This window comes from Sphaerodactylus townsendi, linkage group LG05, assembly GCF_021028975.2.
Source record: "Sphaerodactylus townsendi isolate TG3544 linkage group LG05, MPM_Stown_v2.3, whole genome shotgun sequence".
Lineage (NCBI taxonomy): Eukaryota > Metazoa > Chordata > Lepidosauria > Squamata > Sphaerodactylidae > Sphaerodactylus > Sphaerodactylus townsendi.
In genome coordinates, this window is record NC_059429.1 from 123,096,952 (window position 1) to 123,120,132 (window position 23,181).

Consider the following 23,181-nt stretch of genomic DNA (forward strand, 5'->3'; position numbering starts at 1 on the left):
CTGTGACTAACCCAAGGTCACCCAGCTGGCATTTGTGGGAGTGCACAGGCTAATCTGAATTCCCCAGATAAGCCTCCACAACTCAAGCAGCAGAGCTGGGAATCAAACCCAGTTCCTCCAGATCAGAGTGCACCTGCTCTTAGCCACTGCTCTTAGCCACTACGCCACTGCTGCTCCTTTAATAGCTTGTTACAGAGGATATGGAGCCTACAAAAACTACAATGAATTTACCATTGCATATGAAGGCATGAGAGTGGAAAGTGTTACCGCTGACTAGTGATGACCTCGTAGGGTTTTCAGAGGTGGTTTACCATTGTATGCCTCCATGTGAGCTGAGAAAGTTTTGAGAGAACTGTGACTGGCCCAAGATCACCCAGCATGTGGAGGAGCAGGGAAACAATCCCAGTTCTCAAGATTAGAATTACCACTCTGAACCATGACGCCCCACTAGACAGAAAGCAGACATTAACTGCTTAGAGCCACAGCTTTCTAATCCCATTGATTTCAGTGGGCTTAGAAGGGGCCAACTTCACCTCAGATTGCACTGTGAACAGTGCAACACTGGGGGTAACCAACATCTTCATTTGCCAGTTCTCATTAACTCTGTAAATGGCAGCAGCTGCTCCTCCTGGCATGAACTGAAATTTCTATCAATTGCCATCACAGGCCACAGGAGTCCTTCCCAATCTTCCATTTGTTTCCTTGTGCTCCTTCGCATCTAGCCTGAGCGCTTGCTAGGAGAGGGGAAAGAAGGAACAATAGAGGTGCTTACTTTGTTATATTGTCTCGAATTCTATATTTAACATAGGCTGACAGGCATCTCTGCCCCCATCTTTAGAAATGCTATAATTACTAATGCAGCGAGGGTGGGGGGAGACACGTGCACAAGCTTGCCTGTTACTACAACTGAAAACTGCAGAGATTTTGAGCTAGGCATCTCATCCCTTGGAGCTGAGACTATGGCCCCTTCCGCACATGCAGAATAATGCACTTTCAATCCACTTTCAATGCACTTTGAAGCTGGATTTTACTGTGCCGAATAGCAAAATCCACTTTCAAACAATTGTGAAAGTGGATTGAATGTGCATTATTCTGCATGTGCGGAAAGGGCCTGTGCTATTACGAGCTGCTGTATTCTCACCATTTCCTCTGAACACACCAAGATGCCTTATAGCAAGTCGAAAAACTGGTCCATCTAGATGAATCTTTTTGTCTCCTTGGCCCTTTCCGCATGGGCGCTGTGCGGGGGTGCGTCAGCATAAACAATGCCGATGCACCCCCTGGACCCTTCGCATGGACGGTCCCGGTAGGGATGCAGGTAGGGCTGCAGCCTCCGCACAGGCTGCGCTGTTGCTAAACGCCATGCCTTGTCTCCTGGCTTCCGGTGTGTCGTAGAGGCCGGGGACACCCCCCTCTCCCGCAGGCTGGAGCGGCAGCTCTGGAGTCGCATGTCCCCTGGCCTCTGTGATGCACCGGAAGCCAGGAGACGAGGTATGGCGTTCAGCGACGGTGGGGGGAGGAAAAAATGGCGCCTTCCAGCCACTTTCTTGGAAGATGCTGCTTCCGAAAAACCTCACTCAGGGAGCGAAGTTCAATCTTCGCGCCACTTGGGGGTGCAAACCCCTCCCCAGGGACGCAGTTTTTAGTGTCCCTGGGGCGCTGTATTCCCTTTATTGAGGCTTGACTTGTGTGGTGCTGTTTGTCCCACCTTGGCCCTTTCAGCCAAAATCCCCTAAAGCATTTCTGAAATATTTTCTATTCCCTCTCCCACCGCCCTTTAATATGATGTATGTCTGCACTCATCCCCTTGAAACGATTCCTGGCCACCATTACATGGTTTTTCCTTTTTTGGGTGGTGGTTATATGTTGGATCCATGCCTGCCTTCCTGTTTGTCCTCCACATTGGCATAAGTGTTATTTATGCTGGTGGGATGGGCAAACACCCAGGCATGGCCTGGGGCCAGCTCCAAGAACCAATCCCTCCCACCCTCCCAGATTGAACTGTAAATAAGTTTGCCTGTTTGTAAGGGCAGTGTATGTGGTCATGTATAAATCTTGATGTATATGTGATAGTTCTTGTGGAGTAACATTGCCTAGTTCCAATCACAGCTTTATACCTTCAAGAATCCTCAGAAACAGGATATTTTTGATGGCGATCAGTGTAGACATATTGAAACACACCATAGGCTCTGGAGCTGACCTTGGTGCTGAACACTGATTAAAGGGTAAGCATCAATCAGTGTCCAAGTCCTATCAGACCGTAATTGAAAGTCTGGCATAAATGTTGGATAGAGTTGTAAATTATGCTTGTTAACACTTCAGCTTTATTATCTGAAGTGCCCAATGCCTTCCACAATCCCAGTGGAATCATGCAGCGATGACTGCAAGAAAAGAGAGAAAGACCCAAGATCCAGTCTATACAAGTGGACGATGCATATAGAAAACAGATGATAATATTTGGGAAATTATCCTTGCATTAAAAATAACTTTAACCATCAACAATCACAGCAGAGCAATCTTTTTCTCCTCAGCATGATACATTTACATCTCTCCCCCCACCCCCCACGTGCACAATAATGAAAAAGATTCACATACAAAATACAAGGTAGAGTTATGTACAGGAATAATAAACTTTTTGGGGGCTTGTTTTATATTCAGGGTCCTCTTCCTTTAGAATAAATGTGGTAGTTTACTTTCTAAAAAGAGCTTTTTAAAGGGAAAGAGCATTCAACGATCACTCCACCCTGTATTTCAAAGTCATGCTGACCAGAATTATCATACTTCAGGCTACTGCCTCATTCTGTCTGTGTAGATCATCTCTAAGTAACATCAAATTAGTGGTAATAACTTAGAGGCAAACAGATGGTAAACATAGTGAGATAGCTATCCAAACTGGCTTTTAAAAAATTATTTTAAACAAGGTTTATATTGATTTTTATCATGACAATAACTCTCTGAGGCCCCCACATTTATGACAAGCAACTGGATTTAAAACTGGATTATATCTTGCTGACTCAGTTGCACAAAGGATTTTTTTTTTAAAAAAAGCATGGTCTCTTAGAAAATTGATAATGCTCCCATGTGTATAAGGATTTATGAAAATATATCCTCCATTGCAAAGGACATGCAAATGAAGCACATAACATTTTGCACATTTTATAGGGAGAGGACTGTTCTAAAATTTCAATTTAATGTATAAACCCTGGCTGCAGGTGTAAAACGTTTTTAATATTTATGACCCGATTTTTCCAGAGAAATTGTTAATAAAACAACATGCTTAAGAAATGTGCCAAATGGTGTGCTTGAATGTCCTGTGTTATTTCAGCAAGAGCAATTCAGCGTTAGTGCTATTTAAGTATGAATAGCTTGCTGTGCTTCATTTAGCATTAGTGTTTACACAGACAATCATTTGTAATCCTCCTTTTTATTAATTGTTACGTAATACGTGATTAGAAACAGTCAGTGAATATGTAAGATGAGCAGCCTGGTTCATACGCATATGTATGCGTGTTCCGAAGGTGGAAAAACTCTGACCAAACCGGACTTGCTATAAAAATAGGAGTCTCCGCATTTTAAATGCTCATTTGTCGTCGCAGGCAACTGCTTTGGAGACTGGTGGAAACTTCCCTGACAGAGGGGGTTTAATCCTTCCCCATGACTCTTATGTTCTTGAAAAATAGCCTCTCTGATGTTGAAGTTGGCTCTTGACAAAAAGGAAGGTGCCTGGATCCATGACACGTCCCCTGAGAGCCAATTGCCGCTTTGGAAAGTGAGCGCCCCTTCTCCGACACTTGGGGCTGCCAAAAATTGAGGGAAGCCTCTGTCATTTCTGATTTCAGCTGTGCTAACAGTGTGTCTCCCACACTTGAAAAGACCTATCTCCTGCAGAGTTCCAGATGGTCATCTCTTTGAAGGGAAAGGAAGCATCAAGCAAACTAACCCAAAGCTTTGCTCCTCATTCCTCCCTCCAGAAGAGATGATCAGGACTAAATTAATATCGCTAGGAAATTACACAGCACGGCTCTGTGGTGTACATCATCATTGTCCCCATATCACCGTGGCCCCCCCACACTCCCCCTTTTCCTCCTTTCCCACACTCACCTTAGTTCCTTTTTCAGAACTTTTCAGGCTTCAAAAGGCCTTGTTCTCAGTAAAAAAAAGGCCTGATGGGAACTATACTTCCCAGGAGACCTTGTGAGCCCCAAGGACTTCTGGGAACTGTAGTTCCTCAGGCTGTTTTTACTGAGAACAAGGCCTTTTGAAGCCTGAAAAGTTCTGAAAAAGGAACTAAGGTGAGTGTGGAAAGGGGGGTGGGGTGCGCCGCAGGGTGTGTGTGGGGGGCAACGCTGGAGGGGAATGGGGCGCTGCTGGGGGTAGGGGCCTGGGGCAATTTTTGCACCCCCAGGCATGCGCACAGTGCACGACAAACACCCCGTCCCCTTGTGGCTTCGCCACTGCTCTGTGATCGGGGCCATTAGCAGCTTTTATTTCCGACATCCATTAATTGCAGCCTGTTTTGGCAGAACGGCCATAAGCCCAGAGGATGTTCTTCATTAATAAGCTTCCTGACAAGCTTATTGATAACCCATAGCGATGACTGAGAAGCATCAATGAAGTTGTAACACTAGAGTTGGAGACAAATTGCTGCTAAATGGCTTTTCATGGGCAACATGTTCCCGTTCTTGGTACAGCAAGAGTGTTCTCAGGACAGGCTAGCAAAGGGGACTTTGCATGTTTCTTGGAACACAGCAGTGAGCATAATCCAGCCTGTTCTTCCCATGCGAATGGCTCATTAACCTTTTGTAATTGCAAGGAACAAGATGTCATTAGCACAATATCAAAGCAAGTCAAGGGAGAGGTTAAGCATGCAAGCCAAGTGCCCTCAAAAGGCCCGCGTGCAGGGCATGGAGGATTAGGGTTATAGTTATGGTTGGAGGGCCAAAAATGAAGGGAAGCAAACCGTCCAGGTGTACATGATGTCCGGAAATACCCCCAGGCTGCCTGCAATGGAAGCTGTCTGCTTGTGGCAGGCATAACGTCAGAAGATACAGGTACAAGTCTCAAAACGGGCCACCGGGTTCTGGATCATCATGGGAGCTGTGGGTCCCAAAACGAACCCCCCAAACCATTTCTTAAATGCAAAGAGACTTCACATACAGCAGTTGCATCAATTAGATGTCACCAGATCACGGGTAATTGTGGTTAGACAGAAAGAAACTGTGGGTGGTTGAGGGAGTCCGCCTGTGGGAGTGGCATGCAGCTGCTCAGGTGGATTTGTCCTCATAGGGGCACTTACCGTGGCAGAGGGGTTATCTTACCGGCATGCAGCGCCTGCCACTCCCCCCCCCCGTGCTAAAATGTGGTGCTGAATCCTGCACCAGTGTCCCAGCACTCCCACCATTGCTATTGGTGTAGTGGAGTTGGCCGGGGGCAGTGGCATAGTGCCAATGGAAGGGGGGTGCACGCTGCATGACGCCCCAGGCAGAGCAGTGGTGGGGGTGTGGCCAGGCCATGGCGGGGGCATTTCTGGGTCATTTTGGGGTGGGGTGAGGGCGGGCGGTGCTGCGGCAGGGATGTGGGGGGCGCACCCCGGGCGCAGTTTCCCCTTGCTCTACCCCCGGCCGGGGGCATGGCCAAAAAAGCATCAGCTTCCTCCAGGATTCTGCCAGCGGTATGGGGCAGGCCACAGTTAGGTCAGGCCAACCTTTGGGCTCCGTGGTGGGGGGGAGGCTGTTTGACATTTCTAGCCTCCCCATGCTATTGGAAGCCTCTTGGGGGGGGGAGTGGTCGGGCACAGCTGCAGCACTGTGGCTGGATGCCCAATTCGTGGATGGGGCTGCCCAACAGCGATTGAAGAGGATTCATGCCATATATCTGGGTTTGGCAGGTCTCCTGCTATAGCAGGAAGCCTCCTGCTGACAAATTCTGATGCCCACTGGCACTCTAAGTGCTGCCAATGCCGCTCCACTGCTCTAAGCGGCAGTGGGAGGATTCTTTTTTCCTCAAAATGACATTGCTGATGATAGAGTTTTCTGTGATTCCTAGAACGACCCTTTGTCACTTCCACGTTGTACCCAGAAGTGATGCAGGCACAGAGTGTCTTTGTGGCAGCACTTCTCTTTTTCCCATAGCCACTTAACTGGCTGGTCACTGTTTTGCATGCAGGGGAAATCTTGCTCTTCCCTCACCGAGTTTCATCTTCGGCCTGGATTGATTGAACTGGGCAAGGTCTTCCCTGATTAGAACGGTTATCATTTGCAAAATGGCTGATAAGATCAATGGCTTGAGAGGGGAAAGCCAATGAATAACTCTAGCAACAGGGTGATCCTCTCACACTAACAAACCTGGAAATAATGAGATAAGAATAGAGCTCAATAGCAATCAGCAACTCTGAAATCAGTCGAACCAGAGTCCCAATTCTTCACTTGTCATGATATTATGTTTTTGTTTCCACTGAGATCTGTAGCCTCTCCCGGACTAGGCTGTCATTTCACATCAAGCTGCTCGCAGGGGAAGCTAAATAAATTTAGAAACGACGTCGGTGGTTGCAAAATTCATGCTTTGGCTTCACTGCTTTTCTATAACCCCTGACGTCCTGAGTACCCAAGTATAGAAATGTCTGGAATAGATTTGTGCCACTTACTGGAACTTCTGCTTTTTGTATCTTTGGATCTTATTTCTACCTACTTCCATCACTGGACAGGCAGCTGCATCTTTCTGTCTGTCTCTTTGTCAGTCCATCTGTCAGTCCATCTGTATGTCAGTCTACCTGTCAGTCTATCTGTCCATCTATCTATCTGTCCCACTCTTCCTCCTGCTGGGCTATCTGTCTGTCTCTCCCATCCATCCATCCATCCATCCATCCATCCATCCATCCATCCATCCATCCATCCATCCATCCATCCATCCATCCATCCATCCATCCATCCATCCATCCATCCATCCATCCATCCATCCATCCATCCATCCATCCATCCATCCATCCATCCATCCATCCATCCATCCATCCATCCATCCATCCACCCACCCACCCACCCACCCATCCATCCTGCCTCCCAAGGTGTCTATGATGGGGAGGGGAAGGGAAGGTGTTTGTAAGCCACCTTGAGACTCCTTACAGGAGAGAAGGGGGGGTTATACATCTAAACTCTTCTTGTTCAACCCCCAACCCCATCTCTCATCTATCTGTGTGTCACACCTAACTTATGGCAATGAGATAGGGTAGACCTGGGATTTTCCAGAAACTAGAGCTACCTTATGTCACTTCTGAGTTTTTCCAGAGAGCCAAGTAGCAATATGGATGCCTCCAGTATTCCCCCCCCCCTGCTGTTTTTTGGAGTAGGTTGCCTACTTCCAGACAAGGCCTGGAGATCTTCCAGAAATACGATCTGTAGACTATGGAGATAATTTTTGCTGGAGAATGTGGCTGTTTTGGAAAGATGGATATGGCATTACACCTTCCTGGGAATGGGAGGATTCAATCTGCTATGGAACATCTGGGGACACACTAAATGTGATCTGCACAGGCTAAGGAAGATGTATACACTTTTTTTTGCATGTGACCATGGAGCCAACAAACAGTCAGTCACATCATAAAAGAATGCCCTCTTTATTCCTACAAGGGCAAAGTTTGGGAATTATTAAATGTACCAAAAAAACCCTCCCCCCGATTGAGTGAATAATTAATCTAGATGTGGGACTGTGACTGCAATCCATTTGGGTGGGGGGCACTGCAGCATCCAGAGGTGCAAAGTGGCTTCAGATGGTGCAGAAGGGAGGGTAAACAAAAAACCCTCCCTTCACCTGAATTGCCCTATAGGCCACACAGGCTCACGCCACACTTTTGTGCAGCATAAATCTGCAGGTCGGGTGGCTGGTGTTCCCAGGCTAGAATGCTGGTGGAAACCAAGTAACATTGACTCCACCCAAGCAATGGCCTGCCCCTCCCCCATGTGTCGGTGCCCATTCAGATGCCAGCGTTGCTTTGCAGCAGCCCTGACCTCCAGGTTTTGCAGGGTTGGCCCTTTCAGCTCATGGGGGTGCCCCTTGCGCCAGTGGAGTGGGCAAACACATGGTCTTCTGCTACTCCCTGTGTGCATTTGGACCCCCCTCCATCTGGATCGGTCTGCCCAAAACTTATCTTTCTCTGTTCTGTTTTATAGATCATAGCTTGGCAATGTGTCTGTGTAATGTTTTTAGTTATTTTATTTTATTCTTGGATATTCCTAAGTAATATTGTGCAGGAATTGGTTCTAAGATTAATTGCATAAATGTATTGTCGAAGACTTTCACGGCCAGAATCACTAGGGTGTTGTGGGATTTTTGGGTTGTATGGCTGTGTTCGAGAAGATGCACAGATCCTATTCTATAAATGTTTTTGTAAAAATATGTATATGAGAACAGCAAGCCATATGATGGGTAAAGGGTATTATCTTTGATCGATAACATATGATGGATAAAGGGTATTATCTCTGATCGATAACATATGATAGATGAAGGGTATTATCTCTGATCGATAACATATGATGGATAAAGGGTATTATCTCTGATCGATAACATATGATGAATAAAGGGTATTATCTCTGATCAATAACATATGATGGATAAAAGGTATTATTAATAACATGTGATGGATAAAGGGTATTATCTCTGATCTATAACATATGTTCGATAAAGGGTATTATCGCTGATCGATAACATACGATGAATAAAGGGTATTATTTCTGATCGATAACATATGATGAATAAAGGGTATTATTTCTGATCGATAACATATGATGAATAAAGGGTATTATTTCTGATCGATAAGATATGATGGATAAAGGGTATTATTGATAACATGTGATGGATAAAGGGTATTATCTCTGATCTATAACATATGTTGGATAAAGGGTATTATCGCTGATTGATAACATATGATGGATAAAGGGTATTATTTCTGATCGATAACATATGATGGATAAAGGGTATTATCTCTGATCGATAAGACATGATGGACAAAGGGTATTATTGATAACATGTGATGGATAAAGGGTATTATCTCTGATCTATAACATATGTTGGATAAAGGGTATTATCTCTGATCGATAACATATGATGGACAAAGGGTATTATCTCTGTTCGATAAGATATGATGGATAAAGGGTATTATTGATAACATGTGATGGATAAAGGGTATTATTGATAACATGTGATGGATAAAGGGTATTATCTCTGATCGATAACATATGATGGATAAAGGGTATTATCTCTGATCGATAATACCCTGCTGAAGACCCTAACCCCACCTCAAACTCTCCCATTCCCAGGATCCATTACCAAATCTTCGAGAAATTCCCAACCTGGAGTTGGCAACCTTAGCTTCTAGGCTACTAGGGCTATCAGCAGGCTGCCCACCACCACTGCCATATTTGTGGGGGGGCACAGGGAGTAGACAACACAGGCATTTTAGCCCCCTGCCCCCTCTCCCCCCTGTGCCCAGCCCTTGATCAAACTCCTCCTCCCACTGCCGAAATCCCCCGACCACCACTGTGCCATCGATCCAACACACACACAAAACAATAACAACTTTTTCCCTTCTCTTAGCAGAGCCGACTGGCAATACACTGGGGGCAGAGTGTAGACCAGGGAAGGGGCATACAGGGGGAGTTCAACTGGGGGCTGGGCACCGCACAGCATGCCACTGCCTACCACCATAGTAGGAAGCCTGGCAAACCTTCTATAGATCCACCTAGCCCATTGCAAAACCAAGTATTTGCTTTGTAAATGTTGCTGGGAAGGCCGGGCAACATGCCTTGCCCAGGACCCTATAATCTTTGCCAAGCCATCGTTCTTTGTCTCAAGAAAAATTTCAGAGGCACTGCTGTCTTCCAGGGGAGAACTGGAAGATCAAGATGTACACTTTAGGAATTCTCAACACTAAGCATTTTTTTTTTGAAATGTGTTCCAAGGGTAATAGCAGCCCAGTCCCTGCAAGTAAGTCCTTCACTCCCCAGCCTTCACATTTAACTATGGGCCTGAAAATGCAAAAAAAAAAAAAAAAAAGGAGGAGGGGGAAAAATAAAGCCAAAGGAGAAAGGTGCTCATTAGTGGAGAGAGGGTTTATTGTAATCAACCTGCAGGGAGCTGAGAGAGCCGCCGAGATGAATTCTCTGCAAAGCACCAGGACTATTGATTGAGCCCACAGAGAATGACTCTTGCTGCTCTTTCCAGCCAGGTTCCTGGTAGCCCCCTGGAAGTGCGTCTTGGTTCCCCAGAACTGCAAAAATGTGGCTGGTTTTTCCCTTTGCCGTTCCTCTCAGCAGCAGAAAGATGGGGGAAAAATGGAGCAGGCTGTTGGCTGTGACTTTTTTTTTTGGCTCTGACGCTGACAAATTTAATACGACAATGTGTGGCCAACATCAAAGTGACACACAGAGAGGCTTTGAGGGAAAAAAAAACTGTGGGCAGCTGGTTGTCCACCCACTTCCAGTATTTATAAGAACATACGAAGACCTCTTCCAGATCACATCAGTCGACCATCTAGTCCAGTGATGGCGAACCTTTTCGAGACCGAGTACCCAAATTGCAACCCAAAACCCACTTATTTATCGCAAAGTGCCAACCCGGCAATTTAACCGGAATACTGAGGTTTTATGTATTGTCGAAGGCTTTCACGGCCGGAATCACTTGGGTGCTGTGTGGTTTCCGGGCTGTATGGCCGTGTTCTAGCAGCATTCTCTCCTGATGTTTCGCCTGCATCTGTGGCTGGCATCTTCAGAGGCAAAACGTCAGGAGAGAATGCTGCTAGAACACGGCCATACAGCCCGGAAACCACACAGCACCCAACTGAGGTTTTAGTTTAGAAAAAATGGTTGGCTCCAAGGCGCACATTACTCAGGAGTAAGCTTGGTAAAGCAACGTGCAATGCTTTGAATGGGTGAATCATGACCCTAGGAGGGTTTATTCAGAAGCAAGCCCCATTGCCAGCAGCCGAGCTTACTCCCAGGTAAAGGATTGTGCCCAGGCCAGCCTAGATGTGTGTGCCGGGGGGTGATTTTCCACTCTCCCACATGACGAACTCTGTGCTCGCGTGCCCACAGAAAGGGCTCTGAGTGCCACCTCTGGCACCTGTGCCATAGGTTCGCCACCACTGATCTAGTCCAGCATCTTGTTTATGTAGCGACCAACCTGTTACCAGCATGGTGTAGTGGTTAAGAGATGTGGTCTCTAATCTGGAGAACTGAGTTTGAGTCCCCACTCCTCCACGTGAGCGGCAGACTCTTATCTGGTGAACCAGATAAGTTCCTCCGTCCCTACACATAAAGGCTTCTGAGTGACCTTGGGCTAGTCACAGTTTGTGCAGAACTCTCTCAGCACCACCTACCTCACAAAGTGTCAGTTGTGGGGAGAGGAAGGGAAAATATTTTGTATGCTGCCTTGAGTCTCCTTTCAGGAGAGAAATGTGGGATATAAATCCAAGCTCTTCTTTTTTTCTACTCTGCAGGGCTTATAACATGGCACAAAGGGTGAGGCCTTCCCCTCAAATCTCAGACTTTTTCTCATTCTTCACTTGATTTTTGCAATATTTCTGCTTCTTCAAACATAAATTTTGAGTCAATGGCCGAAAATGCTAAGAACTGATCTATGTGGGGGTTTGTTTGCATCTTGAGTACTTTTGTACGATTGTTATCAGCCAAATGGTACATCCAATAAGAATTACTCAACTTGCTATGCTGCAAGAGAATTAGCAGGTCACACGTGTGGACATTTGGCAGGATGGGGAGAGGAGTAACACAGGGATTGGCAAGTTAGGGGGCCATTTTAATCCAGGGCCTTGTGTGTGTGTCAAGTGCCATCAATTTGCACCCAACTTATGACAAGCCCAGCAAGGGGCTTTCAAGGCAAGTGAGTAGCAGAGGTGGTTGTCATTGCCTTTCTTTGCAGAATTTCCCTTGGTGGTCTCATATTCAAGTACCAGCCTTGCTTAGCTTCTCAGATCCAATGAGATCAGGTTATACCATGCAGCCTCCCCCCCGCCCCCCGGACTTCAGAGTGGGCTCCAATCTCCAATCCCTTATCAGACACCTTGACTACTTTCTCCATGTAAGCTAATTGGTGGAGTCTCCTTCTTTGGAGGTTTTTAAACAGAGGCTGGATGATCATTTGTCAGGAGAGCTTTGATTGTGTGTTCCTGCATGGCAGGGAGTTGGACTTGATGGCTCTTGCGGTCTTTTCCAACTCTATGATTCTATGTGGGCTCTCTAATTCTAGGTGTGAGCTACTGGCCAGAGCCTCTCTTACTGGACAAGCATTCCTTGTTCCATTCAGAAGTTATCTCCTATTGAAACTTAATATGATTGAAGTCTATAAAATTATGCAAGGGGTAGAAAATGTTGACAGAGAGAAATTTTTCTCTCTTTCTCACAATACTAGAACCAGGGGGCATTCATTGAAGAATTAGGACTAATAAAAGGAAACACTTCTTCACACAACGTGTGATTGGAATATGCTGCCACAGGAGGTGGTGATGGCCACTAACCTGGATAGCTTTAAAAAGGGAGAAGTCGATCTATGGCTACCAACCTTGATCCTCCTTGATCTCAGATTGCAAGTGCCTTAGCAGACCAGGTGCTCGGGAGCAGCAGCAGCAGCAGCAGCAGCAGGCCATTGCTTTCACCTCCTGCATGTGAGCTCCCAAAGGCACCTGGTGGGCCACTGCATGTGGCAGAGTGCTGGACTAGATGGACTCTGGTCTGATCCAGCAGGCTAGTTCTTATGTTCTTAATTGTTGACCATGATTATAGGGTGTTTTTTTGTTTTTGTATTAAAATGGCACATGTTCCAGAGACAGTTTCGTGTTTGTTCCTGAAACGGGAAGAGCCTCTCTTTTTTTTTTGAAACAGTGCCTGCTTCAGGTTGCTGGCAGGGTTCTAAAAACAAAATCACTTTCAGAGGAAGGACTCTCTGGTTTCCTGTGTAAGTGATCACAGGTGCAGAGAGGCTGGGAAAGGTGCCCTCAGGGCCAGTCCTTTTCGGAGCGGGCTTGGTTTTTGCAGGAGGCTGATGGTCCAGGCCTTTCGGCTAGCCTTCCTGTCGCTCCTTCTCCTCTTGTCCCACCCACAAAGTCTTGAGGATATAAAAAGCTTTTCCAATGGGAGGAAAAAAGAATGTGCAGCTATGATGGGGCGGGGGGGGGGGGGACAAATATCACTTGGCAGATTGTTGTTAGGTGGAGACTGTAAGGGAAGGGAGCCCGGATTTGTAAGCCTGCATGAAATCACTGCGCTGAGCGCATCGCAACACACACAAGTCGGGCAGCTGCCAGGGTAGGATGTGTGCCTGTCTTGGGGAGATTTTTTCCCCCCTCCTCCCTGCCTAAAATAAGAAACGCGTCCAGCCATTGTTCACAATGTAAATAGACTCTGTCTAGACTCTTCGGAGGGATGTCTGCACATGGGGAGTTTTGAAAGGAGAAGGGGGGAAAAGGAATCGCACCGAGGAAACCTGCCAGAGGAACTAGCTGTTCGTTTCCCTCTCTGCTGCATTCGGCGCGCTGCGAAGGAGAAGTGGTGCTCAGAGGTGGGTAGCCGGGTGATCTGTGGGAAAAGTCTTGCCGGTGTTTTGTTCTGTTTTGGAAGTGGAGGCACTGCAGCAGGGCCGCGGGATCTTCGGGGGAAACGGGCGAGGAGGCTGCAGCCTTCTATTTCAGGAAGGCGAAACGACCGCTGCTCACGGTGCCCAGGGATGTACGTGGTTCATCGATGTGGACAGATTCAAGTGGGTGCTGAGCAGAGCGGTGAAGAGGATCAAGGGCCTGGAGATTAAGCCCTACAAAGAAAGGCTGGGGGGGACTTGGGAATGTTTAGCCTGGAGAAGAGGGGTCGAGGGGTAACACGATTGCTCTCTTTAAGTATTTGAAAGGCCGTTGCATAGAGCAGAGCAGGAAGCTGTTCCGGTTGGCAGCAGAGCATAGGAGTCGCAATTGGGTTAAAAGTACAAGCTGAAAGGTTCTGACAGGATATCTGGAAAAATGCATTCTGTAATGTTTCGTGATCTTTTTGTATGATGCCGTCTCTTGGTAAAGGGGTACAACGCTGGCTTGGGACAGTTGTTTTGAAAATGAGAAGGGGATCTAGATTGTGGCAGGTAGCCGGTTAAGTGTCTTCATTTTCACTTGGTTTCAGTGGGGGTGTACCCTGCAGACAGTTTAGCAACCCTATGAAGAAATGTCATTTAGCTCATTGGAACCCTTTTGACGTCCCTCAAACCAGTTTTTACGTATCTCCTGCGCCTTGAATCCCGCTCCAGGTGAAATTGCAAGGGGTGCCAAAGTCGCTTCAAATACAGCTGTTTTAACCACAGTAAAATTTGGAATTCCATTAGGTCTGTTTCTGTGCAATCCTAGGGAGAGTTATTCCAATCTAAGCCCATTCATTTCAATGGGTTTAGACTGGAGTAACTCTGCATAGGATTGCACGGTGGATTGCATTTTAAAAACTCATCTTCCATCGCAGGTGCACAGGTTTATGGTTCTCCTAGCCTCCATTTTATCCCTGCAACCCTAACTTGGATTTTGACCCCGTTTGGTTATGTAGCCCACTGGCAGTGCAATCGAAAGGACATTTTCCCGCGGTTAAACTCCATTGAGTTGTGATCCTGAGCAGACATGTTTAGGATTGCTCCCTGTTGGATCCGTGGTGATTTCCATTCTGGCTGTGCTGAACCACACAGTTCCTTGGAACGACCGTTACATACTAATTTTTAAGCGTTGTGTCCCATTTTTCGTTCGAACCGTGGGCTCTGAAGATAAAAACATAGCACAGCATGACACATCCCTCTCAGCCATAGAACAGCAATCATAAAATACGTTGGCAGCAGAGAGGCGTTCAGAACCAGCAGTTCCCCCCAACCTGGCAAAATGCGGTTGTTTCTATATCAGCTGTATGGTGAAAGGTGGAGTATAAATCCCCCAAATCAATTTTAAAAAACCCACACAATCTTTTAAAAAGCACAATAGCAGACCCTGGCAGGGCCTGAGGTAATGGTGCCCTCTGGTGCCTCCTTCGATAAAACTTTGCTCCATTTTGTCGAAGGCTTCCACGGCTGGATTCAACTGGTTGTGGTGGATTTTCTGGGCTGTGTGGCCGTGGTCTGGTAGATCTTGCTCCTAACGTTTCACCTGCATCTGTGGCTGGCATCCTCAGAGGTGTATCACAGAGAGAAGTCTGTTACACTGGACACAGTGTGTAACACACTTCTCTCTGTGATACACCTCTAAGGATGCCAGCCACAGATGCAGGCGAAACGTTAGGAACGAGGTCTATCAGACCACGGCCACACAGTCCAGAAAGCCCAAAACAACTTTGCCCCATATCATTGCCAACTCCATTTAAGTTGGAGGTAGTATCAGAGCAGCTGTGGTGTAGTGGTTAAGAGCAGGTGCATTCTAATCTGGAGGAACCGGGTTTGATTCCCCGCTCTGCCTCCTGAGCTGTGGAGGCTTATCTGGGGAATTCAGATTAGCCTGTGCACTCCCACACACACCAGCTGGGTGACCTTGGGCTAGTCACATTTCTTCTGAGCGCTCTCAGCCCCACCTACCTCACAGGGTGTTTGTTGTGAGGGGGGAAAGGCAAGGAGATTGTAAGCCCCTTTGAGTCTCCTACAGGAGATAAAGGGGGGATATAAATCCAAACTCTTCACAGCAGGGTTGCCAACTCTGGCTCAGGAAATTCCTGGAAATTCAGGGATGAAGCTGGCAAGGGACCTCAGCGCAATAGAATACCATAGAGTTTGCCCTCCAAAGCAGCCATTTACTCTGGAGGTTAACTGATTTCGATAGCCTGGAGACCTCTTGTAATTCCAGGAAATCTACAGATCCCAACTGGAGGCTGGCAAACCTGGCTTCAAGCAGTTTTTAAAATGTGATGACTAGACCTGTGGAAGGGGACTGATTCTGCTCGGGGCTGTGCATGAGCAGAGGGGTGCTGAGACCCGTTCTGGGCAGTTCTGTTCACTTTAGTTTATTTATAGTTATTGGACAAGCAATAAAAACTGGAGAGGACAGTGCATACACAAATGGCAAGGTTACAATTTTGTTACGCCAACCAGAGATCTCCGCACTCTACAGGCTACATAACAAAAAGTTTGCCACGGTGTAAGAAATAATAATAACATCCTTATCTTCAAGTGAAAGTTAACCATAAAACCATCCAAATGTCTAAAAGTTCTGGTCAGCAAGGACGAAAACAACCAGTGTCTAACTTCCTCGTAAAACACAGCACAATAAAATGTGGGCAGTTGTTTCTATTGCCCCAGAATTGCAAGGACGCAATCCTATAGGTACCTGATGAAATCCCCACTAAGCAGAACCAATGGAAAGGGATTAAAATTGAGCGTGTGAAAAGGCCCATCAGAATTTGGAGAAGATCCTTTCTGGGACAGATGCAAACTCAGGAACAGACTCCTTTGAGGATAAACAGGAAGAGCTAGGGACTACTGGGGGTAGGGGGCGGAGCAAGAGGTATAGTTGATGGAGTGCTGTGTGGTTTCCGGGCTGTATGGCCGTGTTCTAGCAGCATTCTCTCCTGACGTTTCGCCTGCATCTGTGGCTGGCATCTTCAGAGGATCTGATGTAGGAAAGGAAAGCAAGTGGAGTATATATACTGTGAGGTCAATAGGTGAGGCCATGTGAATAGAAGTAGCTTGGCATGTGAGTAACAATGAAGTCTCTAGCATGTGAGTCACAATGAAGATAGCAAGGTCAATAGGTGAATGCATCTGAATAGATGTTACCTGGCCTTTGTTCCCTTTGATTGCTATTATCTATAGTTGTCCTGTGTTTGTGTGGAGCTGATTAGTCACGATTCTAGTGTTTTTCAACACTGGCAGCCAAATTCTGTACATTTTCATGGTTTCTTCCTTCCTGTTGAAATTGTCCATGTGCTTGTGGATTTCAATGGCTTCTCTGTGTAGTCTGACATAGTGGTTGTCAGAGTGGTCCAGAATTTCTGTGTTTTCAAATAATATTCTGTGTCCAGGTTGGTTTATCATGTGTTCTGCTATTGCTGATTTTTCTGGCTGAAATAGTCTTCAGTGCCTTTCGTGTTCTTTGATTCTTGTCTGAGCACAGCGTTTGGTGGTTCCTATGTAGACTTGCCCACAGCTACATGGTATGCAGTAGACTCCTGCAGTAGCTAGAGAATCCCTCTTATCCTTTGCTGAACGTAGCATTTGTTGAATTTTCTTACTGAGTCTGTAGATTGTTTGTAGATTATGCTTCTTCATCAGTTTTCCTATGTGGTCAGTGGTTCCCTTGATGTATGGTAAGAACACTTTCCCTTTAGATGGCTCTTTATCTTTGTTCATGTGGCTTGTTCTTGGCTTGATGTATGGTAAGAACACTTTCCCTCTAGATGGCTCTTTATCTTTGTTCATGTGGCTTGTTCTTGGTCTTGCAGCTCTTCTGATGTCTGTAGTAGAGTAACCATTAGCCTGTAGACCCCGGTTTAGGTGATTCAATTCATCTTGAAGGAGGTGGGGTTCACAGATTCTGTTTGCATGATCTACCAAAGTTTTTATGGTGCTCCTTTTTTGTCCTGGATGATGATTGGAGTTTTTATGCAGATATCTATCAGTGTGCGTAGGTTTTCTGTATACTGTGTGACCCAATTGTTGGTTTGGTTTGCGACTGACTAGGACATCTAGAAATGGCAGTTTTCCTTCATTTTCTTTCTCCATATTAAATTGGATGTTTGGGTGGATCGTGTTGATATGGTCCAGGAACTTGTTTAGTTCTTCTTCACCGTGGCTCCAAATGGTGAATGTGTCATCCACATAATGGAACCATACGGTGGGCTTTTTTGGTGCTGTTTCCAGGGCTTGTTCCTCAAAGTGTTCCATATAAAAATTTGCTATTACAGGGCTAAGAGGGCTACCCATGGCTACTCCATCTTTCTGTTCATAGTATTCACTATCCCACTGGAAGTAGCTAGTAGTGAGGCAATGTTGAAACAGGGCTGTGATGTCTTTTGGGAATTTCCAGTTAATGAGTGCCACGGTGTCTGCTATGGGGACCTTGGTGAATAGGGAAACCACATCAAAGCTGATCAGTTTGTCATTGGGGTTGAGTTTAAGATTGCTGATTTTTTTAATGAAGTGAGCAGAGTCCTTAATGTAATGTGTAGTCAGTCCAATATGGATTTGTAGTTGTGCAGCCAGGAATTTCGCCAAATCACATGTAGGGGATCCAATTGCACTCACAATGGGTCTGAGTGGAGTGGAGTCCTTGTGGATTTTTGGGAGTCCATAGAGTCTAGGTGGGTAAGCTTCAGATTTGCAGAGACGTTGGCATATGATTGGATCAGTTGAGGAGTTCTTAATCAAGGTGTTGGGTTTTTTGGTGATTTTGTTGGTTGGGTCCTGTTTTAGCTTTTTGTATGTTGTGGGGTCCAAAAGTTGTCTGATTTTTCCTTTGTATTGTTCTGTTTTCATGATAACCGTGGCATTACCTTTGTCTGCTGGTAGAATGATGATTTCTGAATCCGAATTGAGGTCTTTGATGGCTTGTCTTTCTTTCCTTGTTATGTTACTGGAGGAAAGTTTTGCCTTTCTCAGGATCCTTGCTGTTTCCCCTCTCACTTCCTCCGCTTCTTCCTCAGGGAGATGATAAATCGCTGATTCCACATTAGCAGTGATGTTTTCTACAGGAATTCTGGTGGTGGTAACAGCAAAGTTTCCTCCTTTGGCTAAGATTTATTTATTTATTTTATTTATTTCTTAGATTTCTGTATCGCCCCATCCCCGAAGGGCTCTGGGCGATGTACAACATGTAAGAAAACAATATAAAACAGTTAAAACATTAAAACATTAAAAGCAGCGGTAAACCATCGCAATAAGATGGAATATAAGTGGTGTCCAGTATTCCAATATTAGACTTCCCTCTTCCCCAAAAAGAAAAAGGGGGGAGGAATGGTAGGTCTCCTTGGATGGCAAATGGCCCAGATGTCAAGGGCCGGGGAAGGGGGGGCCTACTTCGTCATTAGAGAGTTGCCTCTCAGTCAGATTGATGATGGTTCATGATGTATCCAGTTCAGGTTTCAACTGATGTTTTTTGGCATTTGTAGAATTTTTGCTTCGGTCTTTTAGGCCCCTTCTGCACACGCAAAATAATGCGTTTTCAAACCACTTTCACAACTGTTTGCAAGTGGATTTTGCTATTCCGCACAGCTTCAAAGAGCACTGAAAGCAGTTTGAAAGTGCATTATTCTGTATGTGCGGAATGAGCCATAGTGTGGTAAGCCATGTCTTTCTCCATTTTGCTGTAGGTGAAGTTGCCAATTTTATCCCAGTCTTGGGCACTCATCTTTTGGCTGGTGTTAATATGGAGGGCTAATAGCTCCTTGTCTAAGTTTGCAAGTTCTTTGCGGGTTGTGTGGATTCTCTCATGTAAAAGCATATGTTCTAGGTGGTTATAGATACGGTGAGCCTGTGGTGTTTTGAACGTCCTTTTGGCTGCAAGAAATGATGGGATAGTACCTGTGTCTCTGCAGCGTAGAAGAAAGGTTACAGAACACAGTAGGTGTGATTTCCTGAGCTGAAGTTTTTCCAATCTCTGAGTGTCTTGGAACAATTTCTTCCCGTAGAGATGTTCAATGTATTGTCGAAGGCTTTCACAGCCAGAATCACTGGAGTGCTGTGTGGTTTCCGGGCTGTATGGCCGTGTTCTAGCAGCATTCTCTCCTGACGTTTCGCCTGCATAGCATCATAAAAACTTTGGTAGATCACAGCTTTTTGGAGCTCTCTCAGCCCCTCTTACCTCATAGGGTGTTTGTTGTGGCGGGGGGCGGGGGAGGGAAAGGAGGTCGTACGCCCATTTGAGTCTCCTTACAGGAAAGAAAGGAGGGATATAAATCCAAACGCCTCTTCCTCTCTTCTTCTTCTTCTTCTTCTTCTTCTTCTTCTTCTTCTTCTTCTTCTTCTTCTTCTTCTTCTTCTTCTTCTTCTTCTTCTTCTTCTTCTTCTTCTTCTTCTTCTTCTTCTTCTTCTGATGATGATGATGATGATGATGATGATGATGATGATGATGATGATGATGATGATGATGATGATGATGATGATGATGATGATGATGATGATGATGATGATGATGATGATGATGATGATGATGGAAAGCAAGGAGCAAAGAAGCCGGGCAGATTTTTCTTGAAGGAAAAATTCCACAGTCTGGGCACAATCGCTGATAAAGGCCTATCCAGCGTGCACACAAATCTAATCTGTTTATATGGACATGAAGAGCACTAGTTGGAACTCAGCAGTTTCATATGGATGGTGGCAGCCCTTAAGGTCTTACCCTAGGCTAGTCAGCTTGATGGATGGGTGTGTTGGCAAATAATCAGCTGGTAAACATTGAATAAGGACGTGCAAGGGAGTTCAGCGGACAGAGCCAGTTTGATGTCAGAAAAAGGCAAGCAGCTGAGAGCGAGGAACTGTTGCAGAAACAGCTTTTTAGAACCAGCTGGGCTCCATTTATTGCTCACTTGCTAAGCTAATAACTGCAGTACCACCCTCTGGCCACTGGCAGTGGTGGCACATATGTACAGTCCTGTTCTAAAAAGTTCCTCTGGAAGTTCAGAGGTGACCTAGACTTAGTATCAGAATCCCTGTCTTAATCCCCTTCTTGTTATATGGTATCTGTGATGGTATTTCCAACCATGTAACCTCTGGCATGTGGTTTATGCACATAGTTTGTACAGTCTTAAAAAGCATATGAATGCTCTGTTTGTGCTACGTTGTGTGCCTTATAGGATGACCAATCCTGGCAGATATACATGCTCTCCTGTCATCAAAGGCTCTCAGGATCCTGCCATATTACATTTTTAGCTAGTTTTCCCCCTAGCTTGTGAACTAGTTTGTGCCCCCTGGAGTTCTCGCTTTACACGAGAGCAATCCACGTTCATGGCAATCCACACATAGCTTCATTGGTGGCTACTGACTAGCTTTTGCTAGATGGTGGAGTATTTGGTCTCTGGGTCCCTTTGAGAATGTTTCTGACATTCTGGCTAGAGATGTTTGCACACGGGTTTTGTTGAAGTCTTTCTTCCATTTTTTGGTGTCGTTTCTTGAATGCATTCTCACTATGATTTTTATTATTGTGTGCAATAATAATTGCGTAAAAATAATTGCATAATAAACAATTGCATGTATAGAGATTTTAACGTTAGCTACCTATTGGGGAAAATTTTTTGAAATGATTCATGACTGGCCATTCTGGAAGTATTGACTGTTTGCCAATTAATGTTTGTATGCCTGTTAATAGGTCAATAGGATTTCCCTCTTCCTTTGTTTCAAAGAACAACATCAGGATGAATAAACTCCAGGCGGGACTGGGAATTCCCCTGAAATTCCCACTGATCTCCAGATGATACAACCCACTTCCACTGGAGGAAATGGAAGATTTGCATGCTGGACTCTTTATGATGTCACACCCCCACTGGGCTCCCTTCCCTGAGCTTTATTCCCTCCCCAGGCTCCAACCTCATGTTTGCAGGAATTTCTCAACCTGGGGTTGGCAACCCTAAAGTCCAAAAGCAAGCCTGTCTGTGCCAAAGGAAAGGTTAAGGGTTTTCCTAAATTTTGACAAACCTCTTGACCTTCTAAGACCTTTGCTGTATCTGGCAGGAATCTCAATAGGAGCAGCAGTGGCGTAGGAGGTTAAGAGCTCGTGTATCTAATCTGGAGGAACCGGGTTTGATTCCCAGCTCTGCCGCCTGAGCTGTGGAGGCTTATCTGGGGAATTCAGATTAGCCTGTACACTCCCACACACGCCAGCTGGGTGACGTTGGGCTAGTCACAGCTTCTTGGAGCTCTCTCAGCCCCACCTACCTCACAGGGTGTTTGTTGTGAGGGGGGAAAGGCAAGGAGATTGTCAGCCCCTTTGAGTCTCCTGCAGGAGAGAAAGGGGGGATTATAAATCCAAACTCTTCTTCTTCTTCAATACAAACTCAGCAGGGAAGGAAGGGAGAAGAGTTTAGTTTGCCTGTATCTTGGATATATTTAGCTGCAGGACCTGCAAGGTGAAGCTGTTCCACTAGGCGTGTGGTTGAGGCAGCTACAGTTATACTGTCACCAAGCCCTCTTCCTTTGCTTTGCCCCTTTCCCTTTCTGTTTTCCCCTTTCTTCTCCTTTCTCCTCCTCCCCTTTCCCCACTCCATTCTATACTTGCCCCATATGTACTTTCTTCCTCTCTTGGGTGTTTGTTGTGAGGGAGGAAGGGCAAGGAGATTGTCAGCCCCTTTGAGTCTCCTACAGGAGAGAAAGGGGGGATATAAATCCAAGCTCTTCTTCTTCTTCTTCTTCTTCTTCCCCATACCTCGTTTTCCTTATTGAATCCCTCTGCATGAACTCCATCCAAATTAATTTAGAGAGGTTTTCTAGAAGAGGTGCTCATGAGCGCAGATGAAGCCGAATTGCCAAACTGAACTTCTATGAAATTTTTAAGCCTAAATTTTTAATCGCAAGTTTTAATTATTTATAGTGTATTTATTATATATTGTTTTATTATGTATCGGTTTATGGAAGTTGGAAACCACTTTGAGCCTGAATAAAGGAAGGGTGGTGTAAAATCTCATAAGGTTGGTGTAAAATCTCATCATAAATAAATGAAATAAATAGACAATCCACGGCCACCTCTTTTGGCCCAACTGTGTGCAGAAAAAGAAGAAGAAGAAGAGTTTGGATTTATATCCCCCCTTTCTCTCCTATAGGACACTTACAATCTCCTTGCCCTTCCCCCCTCACAACAAACACCCTGTGAGGTGGGTGGGGCTGAGAGAGCTCCGAAAATCTGTGACTAGCGCAAGGTCACCCAGCTGGCGTGTGTGGGAGTGCACAGGCTAATCTGAATTCCCCAGATAAGCCCCACAGCTCAGGCGGCAGAGCGCAGAATCAAACCCGGTTCCTCCAGATTAGATACATGAGCTCTAAACCTCCTATGCCACTGCTGCTCACAGTCTTCTTTGAATCCATTGAATATACATACAACTGCCTATTTATGATTCCGCTCCAAGGGGCTGGCAAGGTGTCTTAATTCCACACAAAAGAATAAATACCTCTTCTCTTTCTAAATAAGTTGCCGGTTTCATCTTGTGCCACCCTTGTGGATTTCTTGGCAATGTGGATTCTAGACACACATTTTCCAAT

The 23,181-nt window shown here is 45.7% G+C and overlaps 1 protein-coding gene across 8 annotated transcripts in view; it reads left to right on the forward strand.

Moving 5' to 3' along the window:
- Positions 1–23,181, forward strand: part of PHACTR3 (phosphatase and actin regulator 3) — a 295,584-nt gene that overhangs the window by 39,002 nt on the left and 233,401 nt on the right. Inside the window, exon 1 of one of the 8 annotated variants that reach the window (XM_048498147.1) lies at positions 13,248–13,560. The exons of 6 other annotated variants lie outside the window; for them this stretch is intronic. The gene's annotated coding sequence lies outside the window, so the exon portion shown is untranslated. Of the gene's footprint in view, positions 1–13,247; positions 13,561–23,181 lie in introns of those variants that run through there. One more of the 8 variants, XM_048498151.1, reaches the window with a different exon arrangement.